Raw genomic sequence first — 11,667 nt, forward strand, 5'->3', positions numbered from 1 at the left:
GAGAGGGGCAGGAGAAAAGCCCTGAGATCAAAGGGACCTCCCTGTGTCCCCAGGGCCCTGCAGGGGACAGAGTGGACACTCTGGGGTCACCCTGAGGGGGGAGTGGAGAGCCTGGGGCAGAATGTGAGTTCATCTCCAGGGAATAAATAGGGGATGTTTCTGAGGGAAGAGCTGAGGGGTTTTACTGGGAAGAGAATGTAGTTTTGTGTTAACAAAGCTAAAATCAGAACTGTTTAAAATCAGAAGGAGAAATGTGGTGGTAAAACTGAATGTTATTTGTAAGGTAGAACATGACCAGTGAGAGGTAAACTGAGGCAGTCAGTAGTGGGCAGGTAAGGAAAGCTTTAGGGATAAAACTTGAGAAAATCTCTAGGATAGAAAATGAACATTTGGAGATACAAATGAGTTAATCACAAGTGTATAGGAAGAGAAAACTTTAGGGGTTAAATCTGAGGTGATGTCTGGGAGAGAGAATGAAGATGTGGGAAAAAAGAGGTGATGAGCTGTGGCTGGAAGGGCAGGTTTTGGGGCTTAAAAAGGAAGATGATTCTCTCCAGGCAATGAATGAAAATATTGAGGTGATCAGTGGTATGGAAAAGGTATGGTATGGAAAATTTGGGGTGTTTAACTTCGGGTAATGTGGTGGGTAGAGACTGCATCTTTGGACATAAATTGAGGTTGTCAGCAGTGGAGAGGAGGGGATCATTTTGGGGTCTCCCTTGGGTTGCTGCTTTGTCCCGTGGCTGCAGCGAGGCTGAGCCCTGTCCCTGCTGTTTCAGGAGCGTCCCGGGGCGGGGGCTGTGCGGCAGAGAGGGCAGGGGGGGCTGTGGAGCTGCCCTGGGTGGCGCGGGGGGTTCTTTGCAGGCGGCGGCGCTGTCGGGGCTGCAGTACCGGCCGTGTCCGCCAGGCGGAGGAGACTGCGGGGCAGGCACTGCGGGACACGGCCCGGGGTGGGGAGGGGGCGCCGCGGGTGGGACCCCCTGCGGGGGGGGAAATGGTGCCCCTGAAATGGGGGCCTCTGCTGGGCTATTGCACTGCCACCCCTCGTGTTTGGGGATGAACCCTCTGGGGAGCCATGGGAACAGCAGGGTGAGAGCCAGGAGCCTTTGACTTCCACAGAGCACTGAATTTCCCTCTGCTCTCTTTCAGGACAGGACAAAGCATTGAACTGGGAGAAGTTCTGCCAAATCTTTGGGGTGTGAGCAGCCACAGGCAAGAGGCTCCAGCCTTGATGCCCCAGAGAGCATCACTGAAATCAGCATTAATGGCCTGGCCTGTGCCCACTGCCAATTGTTCACCCAACACAATTCCAAAGCAAGTGTTGCTTCTGTTTTAAGAACTGAAAATAACTTTAAAGCCAAATAAATCACCATTTCCTTCGTCTTGTTTCCTTTTAGATGGTGGAATTGCCAGTCTGTCTGTGAGCTGAGCTGTGGCTGCAGGGGACTGTCAGGTATTGTTGGCTGTGAGTTCCTGCTCTTCTCCCTGGGAAATTGGAAATCGCTCTCAGTTAGGTTGCAGAAATGTTTTCTGAAGCCTTCCCTTTCCTGTGCCTTTGGCTAAAAGATGTCCACTTTCTGATTTGGGATTTACAGCTGTTCTGCCCTGGAGAGGGTCAGGAGCAAGGCCCTGAGATCAAAGGGACCTCCCTGTGTCCCCAGGGCCCTGCAGGGGACAGAATGGACACTCTGGGGTCATATCTGTGTTAGTATGTAGGGGACAGAATGAACATTTTGGGGTTAAAATGAGGGAATCAGTAGTGGACAGGTGGGGAAAATATTGGACATAAGTCTTGAGGCTGTCTGTAGAGGACAGGAAATATTTTGGAGGGAGATTGGTTGTTCCTTTGTGCTGCGCTCTGTACTCAGTCGTGGGTCAGCTCCAGAAATTTCCTTGGGCAGCTACAAAAATGATCTCTGGAAAGTGGGAAAATCCCACTGGCAAAATGCAGAGGAACAGGTATTCTGAACCTCTCCTGCCTCTTACAGAGCAAACGTGGTAATCCCAGGTCTCTCTTGGAAAAATCTATGACCATAAGGTTTCCCAGGAGAAAAAAAAAAACAAGGACAGAGATGAGGGCACGTGCTCCCAATGAATAAGGATTTGATGGGTGCAGGAATGATTCGTGTGTGTTTTCCACTCCCCTTTTTATTCCCGGAATAACCTTAAAATTATTCCTTTAAGAGACCGACCAAACTGGAGAATTTGAATCAGAGAGGAAGCGATGCACAACAAATGCAGGGAGAAATGGTGGAATGGTGATGGAATCCTGCAGTGGTTCGGGTTGCAAGGGACCTTAAAGCTCATGCAGCCCCACTGCTTGAGCAGGGACACCTTCCCCTAGCCCAGGTTGGCCCTGGTCGCAGATGGATATGGAAGTGCTGGAGGTGTTTAGGGAATGCTGCTAGTTTTTCCCCCACCTCTGGCCATCGGGTCCTTCAAAAGACTAATTCACCTCTTCGCCCAGGGAAAAAGGCTGGAGCAAGAGGTTCCAAAAAGAACGGGGCTTTCTGCACGATGAAACCCGGGAGTGCCCGATCCTGCCTGGAAGGAGGGGGGCGTGAACGGGCGGTGGGCGCCGCCATGAAAGGAGCCGAGGGGCAGGGACTTGTCCGTACAAGGAGTGTCGGGGCGTGCCCATGGCCATAAAAGGTAAACGAAGGGTGGGGATATGCCCGAAAAAGGAGCGTGCAGGGCGGGGCTACGGCCATAAAAGAAAGGTGTGGGGCGGGGCTACGGCCATAAAAGGAGTGTGGGGCGGAGCGATGCCCATAAAAGGTGTGTGGTCTGTGCTATAACCGTTAAAAGATAATATGGGGCGGGGTAATGCCCATAAAAGGAGTGTCTAGGGCGGGGCGATGCCCATATAAGGGGTGTCGGGGCGGGGCGATACCCCAAAAAGGAGTGTGTGGGGCGTGGCCATGCCCATACAAGGAGGCGTCCGTCCTGTCTCGGTGAGCGATTCTTCCGGACCGGGTGTTCTCAGTGTTCTCATCGCTGCTGCTGCTGCCACCGCTGTCATTGGTGTTTTGTATCATCATTAATATTAAATTACTCTGTTTTTCTCGGTGTCCGTTATTAAACTGTTCTGATCTCACCCCACGAGCTGTATTTTTGTCTCTGATCTATCCCGGGGGGGTAAAAGCGAGCGGCTGCCGGTCCCCGTATTCCACCTGGGGCAGTTTTGGGGGGCTCAGGACCAGACTGACTCACTTGGGCTCGCAAAGAGAGACCCAGAGCTGCCTTTTGGGGGCTCAGAGCCGGACTCGCTCGGTCAATTTTTGGGCTCACAAAGACAGATCAAGTGCTGCATTTTAGGGGCTCAGAAACACTCAGTGACTAAGTCCTGTGTCCTGCGCCCTTGAGAGCAGGAGCAGCATCTGGGCTCACAAAAAAAGACCAAGTCCTGCATTGTCCTGTGTGTTTGGGCTCAAAAATGGAGACTGAGTGTTGAAAACTGGGCTCACTTTGGCCAAGTTCAGAAACAGACACTACGTTGTGCTTCAGGGCTTCAAACCAGGGGCACTCGAGTGGTATTTGGGATCACAAAGAGACCCAGTCCTGTGTTTTGGGATCATGAAAGCAGGGTCAGCCAGCCAGCGATTGGGCTTCACAGAGACAGAGTGCTGCATTTTGGGGGGTTGAAGTACAGCCCAAATCCCGTGTTTCGGTGCTCAAGCCGGGCTCGTTTGTGCAGGGTGAGTCCCTGTTTCTCAGCTCCAAGTCCTGCCCTTGGCACAGCCCAAACCTGGGCTCACCCGGCCCCATTTCGAGCTCAGAACCAGCGACTCGGCGCCGCGTTTGGGAGCCGGGGCAGAGCTCTGATGCCGAGTTTTGGGGCTCCAACGGGGCTCCCGGGGCGGTTTTAGGGCTCGGAGCAGAGCCCAAGTGCCGCGTTCGGGGGCTGGGAGCAGAGCTCAGCCCTGCACGTCGGGCTCGGCCCGGGAGTGGCACCGGCCGAGCTGGGGCGACCCCGGTCCCGGTCCCCGCCCCAATCCCGCCTCGGTCCTGCGGCTCCGAGCCCCGAGCGGTGGTCCCGCACCCCCGGGAGGAGCGGCCGCCGCAGCGGGCGGGACCGGGGCGGGGCGGGGACAGGTACGCGGGGCGGGGACAGCACAGGTGAGCGCGGGGAGGGTCCGGCACAGGTGAGGGGGGTCCCAGGGCAGCTGCGCGGGGCGGGACCGAGCTGATTTCAGCCCCGGGAAGCGCTGCTTGCGCCATTTGCTCCTTCAGAGGGCGAGGTGGGCGGCAGGGAGCTCCAGGCTTCCAGCCCTCTCCTCCGCTGCCTCTCTTTCTTCCCCCCTCTACTTCTCCTTCTTTCCCCACTCTAGTTCTCCTTCTTCCCCTGCTCCATTTCTCCTTCTTCCCCTCTTTACCTTTCTTTTCCCCCCCCCACTTCTCCTTCTTTCCCCCTCTAACTCTTCTTTCTCACCCCAAACCTCTCTCTTTCCTTACTCCGTACTACTCTTCTTCTTCTCCTGCCCTATCCCCCTTCCTCCCACCCCAACCCGCTCTCCCCCTACACTCCCACTCTCCCTGCTAACACCCCCTGAGCCCCCCTCCCCAACCTCTCCTTCCTGTCCTGTCGCTTCCCCGCTGTCCAGCCCGATCCCCCCCCTCTATTCGGTCCACCCTTCCTTCTCCCCCACCACCCGGTCTCCCCTTTCCACCCCTCGCCCCACTCCCGGGGCACCCCTATCCCCCTCTATTCCTCTTTCCTCCCCTTTCCTTCCTTCAACCCCATCTGTCCCTCTAGACCCGGCTTCCCCCTACCCGCCCTGCTCCCTTGTGCACCCCGACCCCCCTCCCTACCTCTCCACATACCCCCTTATCCCCCTTTCCCCACTTTCTCCCTACTCCCCCTCCTACTCTGCCCCACACCCCGACCCACGTCCCCCTCCGTCCCCCTGTCCCCCGTGCGTGTCCCCGCACCCGCAGGGTTTGGTTTGGGGGCGCCGGTTTAATAAAGCCGCGATGGCCCGACCCGGCGCCCCCTGGATCCCCACACGGGGCCGGGCCCGCTCGGCAGGTCCCCCATGCAGTTCACAAGCACCGCCCGACACGGCCGGGGCTCCGGCCCGATCCCGACATCACACTGGGGCTCCGCGGGAGGGTGCGGGGGCAAATCCTGCGGGATCGGTCTCGGCAATAGACGCCGCGGTCTGCAGAGATCTGCGGCTCTATTGCCGAGACCGAGACCCGCGGGATGGGGGCCGGGAGGGCCCCTCCGGAGGAGGGGGTCCGGGAGGAGGGTTGGAGGGGACTTCCCTCCAATTCCCTCCTCCTCAGAATCCCCTCCTCTGGACAGGGCCCCGGGGAGGAGGGAGTGGGAGGGTGTGAGGGAGGAGGAGGGAGGAGGGGGTGGGAGGGGGTGGGATGGCAGGAGGAGGAGGGGGTGGCAGGGAGGTGTGGGGGGGTACCAGGTGCGTCACGTCACTCTGAGCCGTAAATATAGAAATAGACACACACAGCAGCGACCCTCCTGGCACCCCACCCCTCCCCCACTCCCCACCTCCTCCACCCCCTCCCTCCCACCCACTCCCCTCCCCGGGGCCCTGTCCAGAGGAGGGGATTCCGAGGAGGAGGGAATTGGAGGGGAAGTCCCCCTCCAACCCCCTCCCCGGACCCCCTCCTCCGGAGGAGCCCCTCCCGGCCCCCATCCCGCGGGTTCGGTGTCGGCAATAGAGACGCAGATCTCTGCAGACCGCGGCGTCTATTGCCGAGACCGATCCCGCAGGATTTGCCCCCCGCACCCTCCCGCGGAGCCCCAAGTGTGATGTCGGGACGGGCCGGAGCCCCGGCCGTGTCGGGCGGTGCTTGTGAACTGCATGGGGGGACCCGCCGAGCGGGCCCGGCCCCGTGTGGGGGATCCAGGGGGGGCGCCGGGTCGGGCCATCGCGGCTTTATTAAACCGGCGCCCCCAAACCAAACCCCGCGGGTGCGGGGACACGCACGGGGACAGGGGGACGGAGGGGAGGGATCGGGGTGTGGGGCAGAGTAGGGAGGGGGAGTAGAGAGAAAGTGGGGAAAGGGGGATAAGGGGTATGTGGAGAGGTAGGGAGGGGGTCAGGGTGCACAAGGGAGCAGGGCGGGTAGGGGGAAGCCGGGTCTAGAGGGACAGATGGGGTTGAAGGAAGGAGAGGGAGGAAAGAGGAATAGAGGGGGATAGGGGTGCCCGGGAGTGGGGCGAGGGGTGGAAAGGGGAGACCGGGTGGTGGGGGAGAAGGAAGGGTGGACCGAATAGAGGGGGGGGATCGGGCTGGACAGCAGGGAAGCGACAGGGCAGGAAGGAGAGGTTGGGGGGGCTCAGGGGGTGTTAGCAGGAGAGTGGGAGTGTAGGGGGAGAGAGGGTTGGGGTGGGAGGAAGGGGGATAGGGCAGGAGAAGAAGAAGAGTAGTACGGAGTAAGGAAAGAGAGAGGTTTGGGGTGAGAAAGAAGAGTTAGAGGGGGAAAGAAGGAGAAGTGGGGGGGGGAAAAGAAAGGTAAAGAGGGGAAGAAGGAGAAATGGAGCAGGGGAAGAAGGAGAACTAGAGTGGGGAAAGAAGGAGAAGTAGAGGGGGGAAGAAAGAGAGGCAGCGGAGGAGAGGGCTGGAAGCCTGGAGCTCCCTGCCGCCCACCTCGCCCTCTGAAGGAGCAAATGGCGCAAGCAGCGCTTCCCGGGGCTGAAATCAGCTCGGTCCCGCCCCGCGCAGCTGCCCTGGGACCCCCCTCACCTGTGCCGGACCCTCCCCGCTCTCACCTGTGCTGTCCCCGCCCCGCGTACCTGTCCCCGCCCCGCCCCGGCCCCGCCCGCTGCGGCGGCCGCTCCTCCCGGGGGTGCGGGACCACCGCTCGGGGCTCGGAGCCGCAGGACCGAGGCGGGATTGGAGCGGGGACCGGGACTGGGGTCGTCCCAGCTCGGCCGGTGCCACTCCCGGGCCGAGCCCGACGTGCAGGGCTGAGCTCTGCTCCCAGCCCCCGAACGCGGCACTTGGGCTCTGCTCCGAGCCCTAAAACCGCTCCGGGAGCCCCGTTGGAGCCCCAAAACTCGGCATCGGGGCTCTGCCCCCGGCCCCAAACGCGGCGCCGAGTCGCTGGTTCTGAGCTCGAAATGGGGCCGGGTGAGCCCAGGTTTGGGCTGTGCCAAGGGCAGGACTTGAAGCTGAGAAACAGGGACTCACCCTGCACAAACGAGCCCGGCTTGAGCACCGAAACACGGGATTTGGGCTGTACTTCAACCCCCCAAAATGCAGCACTCTGTCTCTGTGAAGCCCAATCGCTGGCTGGCTGACCCTGCTTTCATGATCCCAAAACACAGGACTGGGTCTCTTTGTGATCCCAAATGCCACTCGAGTGCCCCTGGTTTGAAGCCCTGAAGCACAACGTAGTGTCTGTTTCTGAACTTGGCCAAATGAGCCAAGGCTCCTGGCTCTCCCCCTGCTGTTCCCATGGCTCCCCAGAGGGTTCATCCCCAAACACGAGGGGTAGCAGTGCAATAGCCCAGCAGAGGCCCCCATTTCAGGGGCACCATTTCCCCCCCGCAGGGGGTCCCACCCGCGGCGCCCCCTCCCCACCCCGGGCCGTGTCCCGCAGTGCCTGCCCCGCAGTCTCCGCCTGGCGGACACGGCCGGTACTGCAGCCCCGACAGCGCCGCCGCCTGCAAAGGACCCCCCGCGCCCCCCGGGGCAGCTCCACAGCCCCCCTGCCCTCTCTGCCGCACAGCCCCCGCCCCGGGACGCTCCTGAAACAGCAGGGACAGGGCTCAGCCTCGCTGCAGCCACGGGACAAAGCAGCAACCCAAGGGAGACCCCAAAATTATCCCCTTCTCTCCACTGATGACAACCTCAATCTACCTCCAAAGACTCAGTCTCTACCCACCAGATCACCTGAAGTTAAACACCCCAAATTTTCCGTACCTGTCCACCACTGATCACCTCAGTTTGCCTCAATATTTGCATTCACTGCCTGGAGAAAATGAACCTCCTTTTTAAGCCCCCAAACCTGCCCTTCCAGCTACAACTCATCTCTTCTTTTTTTCACACAAGATCTTCATTCTCTCTCCCAGAGATCACCTCAGATTTAACACTAAGGTTTTCTCTTCCTGCACACCTCTGATTAACTCATTTTTACCTCCAAAGGTTCATTTTCTACCATAGAGATTTTCTCAAGTTTTATCCCCAAAGCTTTGCTTACCTGCCCACTGCTGATGGCCTCAGTTTACCTCTCACTGGTCATGCTCTCTCCTACAAATAACATTCAGTTTTACCACCACAATTCTCCTTCCTCTACATTTCTGATTTTAGCTTTGTTAACCCATGACTGTTGACACAGGGAGGTCCCTTTGCCCTCAGGGCCTTTCTCCTGCCCCTCTCCAGGAGGGGAACAGCTGTAAATCCCAAATCAGAATATGGACATCTTTTAGCCAAAGGCAGATGAAATGGAAAGGCTTCAGAAAATATTTCTGCAACCTAACTGAGAATGATTTCCAATTTCCCAGGGAGAAGAACACGAACTCACAGCCAATAATGACTGACAGTGCCCTGCAGCCAGAGCTCAGCTCACGGACAGATCTAAAAGGAAGCAAAAAGAAAGAAATGGTGATTTATTTTGCTTTAAAGATATTTTAGTTGCTTAAAGCAAACCCACACTTGCTTTGGAATTTTTCTTGGGTGAATAATTGGCAATGGGTACAGGCCAGGCCATCACTGCTGATTTCAGTGATGCTCTCTGGGGCAGGAGCAGCTGAGCTCCTGAGTTCAGTTCCTGCCCAAGGACCGATCGGAGCTCCCCGTTCCCTGCCCGGCTCATCCCAACACTCCCAGCCCTCTCCCCTCAGCCCTCCCTCCGTTCCCTGCCCGGCTCATCCCTCGGGGGGCGCCCCCGCAGTCTCCGCCTGGCGGACACGGCCGGTACTGCAGCCCCGACAGCGCCGCCGCCTGCAAAGGACCCCCCGCGCCCCCCGGGGCAGCTCCACAGCCCCCCCTGCCCTCTCTGCCGCACAGCCCCCGCCCCGGGACGCTCCTGAAACAGCAGGGACAGGGCTCAGCCTCGCTGCAGCCACGGGACAAAGCAGCAACCCAAGGGAGACCCCAAAATGATCCCCTTCTCTCCACTGCTGACAACCTCAGTCTACCTCCAAAGACTCAGTCTCTACCCACCAGATCACCCGAAGTTAAACACTCCAAATTTTCCATACCTGTCCACCACTGATCACCTCAGTTTGTCTCAATATTTGCATTCACTGCCTGGAGAGAATCAAACTCTTTTTAAAGTCCAAAAACCTGCCCTTCCAGCCACAACTCATCACTTCTTCTTGTCACACAAGATCTTCATTCTGTCTCCCAGAGACCACCTCACATTTAACCCCTAAAGTTTTCTCTTCCTGCACACCTCTGATTAACTCATCTTTACCTCCAAATCTTCATTTTATATTGTAGAGATTTTTTTCAAGTTTTACCCCCAGAGCTTTCCTTACCTGACCACTGCTGATGGCCTCAGTTTACGTCTCACTGGTCATTCTCTCCCCTACAAATAACATTCAGTTTTACACCACACTTTTTCTTCCTCTACATATTGTATTTTAGCTTTGTTAACCCTTAACTGTGGACACAGGGGGGTCCCTTTGCCCTCAGGGCCTTTCTCCTGACATTCTCCATGGGGGAAAAGCTGCAAATCCCATGGCAGAAAGAGGAGATCTATCGGCAAAAGGCTTCAGAAAAGATTTCTGCAACCTAACTGAGAATGATTTCAAATTTCCCAGGGAGAAGAACATGAACTCACAGCCAATAATGTCTGACAGTGCCCTGCAGTCAGAGCTCAGCTCACAGACAGACAGGCAATTCCACCATCTAAATGGAGAAAGAAGAAGGAAATGTGATTTATTGTTTTAAAGTTATTTTCAGTTCTTAAAACAGAAGCAACCCTTGCTTTGGAATTTTGTTGGGTGAACAATTGGCAGTGGGCACACACCAGGGCAATAGTGCTGATTTCAGTGATGCTCTCTGGGGCAGGAGCAGCTGAGCTCCTGAGTTCAGTTCCTGCCCAAGGACCGATCGGAGCTCCCCGTTCCCTGCCCGGCTCATCCCAACACTCCCAGCCCTCTCCCCTCAGCCCTCCCTCCGTTCCCTGCCCGGCTCATCCCTCGGGGGGCGCCCCCGCAGTCTCCGCCTGGCGGACACGGCCGGTACTGCAGCCCCGACAGCGCCGCCGCCTGCAAAGGACCCCCCGCGCCCCCCGGGGCAGCTCCACAGCCCCCCCTGCCCTCTCTGCCGCACAGCCCCCGCCCCGGGACGCTCCTGAAACAGCAGGGACAGGGCTCAGCCTCGCTGCAGCCACGGGACAAAGCAGCAACCCAAGGGAGACCCCAAAATGATCCCCTCCTCTCCACTGCTGACAACCTCAATCTACCTCCAAAGACTCAGTCTCTACCCACCAGATCACCCGAAGTTTAACACTCCAAAGTTTCCATACCTGTCCACCACTGATCACCTCAGTTTGCCTCAATATTTGCATTCACTGCCTGGAGAAAATGAACCTCCTTTTTAAGCCCCAAAACCTGCCCTTCCAGCTACAACTCATCTCTTCTTTTTTTCACACAAGATCTTCATTCTCTCCCCCACAGATCACCTCAGATTTAACCCCTAAAGTTTTCTCTTCCTGCACACCTCTGATTAACTCATTTTTACCTCCAAATCTTCATTTTCTATCCCAGAGATTTTCTCAAGTTTTACCCCAAAGCTTTGCTTACCTGCCCAGGGCTGATGGCCTCAGTTTACCTCTCACCGATCATTCTCTCCCCTACAAATAACATTCAGTTTTACCCCCACACTTTTCCTTCCTCTACATCTCTGATTTTAGTTTTGTTAACCCATAACTGTGGACACAGGGAGGTCCCTTTGCCCTCAGGGCCTTTCTCCTGTCCCTCTCCTGGGGGGAACAGCTGTAAATCCCAAATCAGAAAGTGGACATCTTTTAGCCAAAGGCAGAGGAAAAAGAAAGGTTTCAGAAAACATTTCTGCAACCTGAGAATGATTTCCAATTTCCCAGGGAGAAGAACAGGAACTCACAGCCAATAATGACTGACAGTCCCCTGCAGCCAGAGCTCAGCTCACAGACAGACAGGCAATTCCACCATCTACAAGGAAACAAGAAGAGGATAATGTAATTTATTTTGCTTTAAAGTTATTTTCAGTTCTTAAAACAGAAGCAACACGTGCTGTGGAATATTGTTGGGTTACCTCAATTTACCTCCAAAGACTCAATCTCTACCCACCAGAACATTTGAAGTTTAACACTCCAAAGTTTCCATACCTGTCCACCACTGATCACCTCAGTTTGCCTCAATATTTGCATTCACTGGCTGGAGAGAATCAAACTCCTTTTTAAGTCCAAAAACCTGCCCATCCACACAATCACCACTGAAATGGACTTTATTGAGCTGCAACACAAATACATTCACAGCAGGACACACCACCCAGGAGGGACATTTCTCCCACTCTCCAACAGAAACCACATCCAATTCAGGGAACACCAACTCTGCTCTGGACAGGGAAACAAGGGAGTGACATCTAACACTTTTAAATCATTCCAGCTGAGCTCTGCCCTGGCCTGGGAGAAAGCCCTTCCCACTAGCCCCTTGGAGTTTTCTGCCTTGGCACTTGCCTTGCTCCCAGTTTTGGAAAGTTTGTC

The 11,667-nt window shown here is 56.5% G+C and overlaps 1 long non-coding RNA gene across 1 annotated transcript; it reads left to right on the top strand.

The window, feature by feature from the left end:
- Positions 1-1,493: 1,493 nt before the first annotated feature.
- On the top strand, positions 1,494-3,102 carry LOC126639762 (uncharacterized). Its single transcript, XR_007628879.1, has 2 exons — positions 1,494-2,688; positions 2,721-3,102. It is a non-coding gene; the product is annotated as an uncharacterized LOC126639762 (long non-coding RNA).
- The last annotated feature ends 8,565 nt before the right edge of the window (positions 3,103-11,667 follow it).

Source organism: Myiozetetes cayanensis, unplaced genomic scaffold (genome assembly GCF_022539395.1).
Source record: "Myiozetetes cayanensis isolate MyiCay16 unplaced genomic scaffold, myiCay2020 scf2-11, whole genome shotgun sequence".
Lineage (NCBI taxonomy): Eukaryota > Metazoa > Chordata > Aves > Passeriformes > Tyrannidae > Myiozetetes > Myiozetetes cayanensis.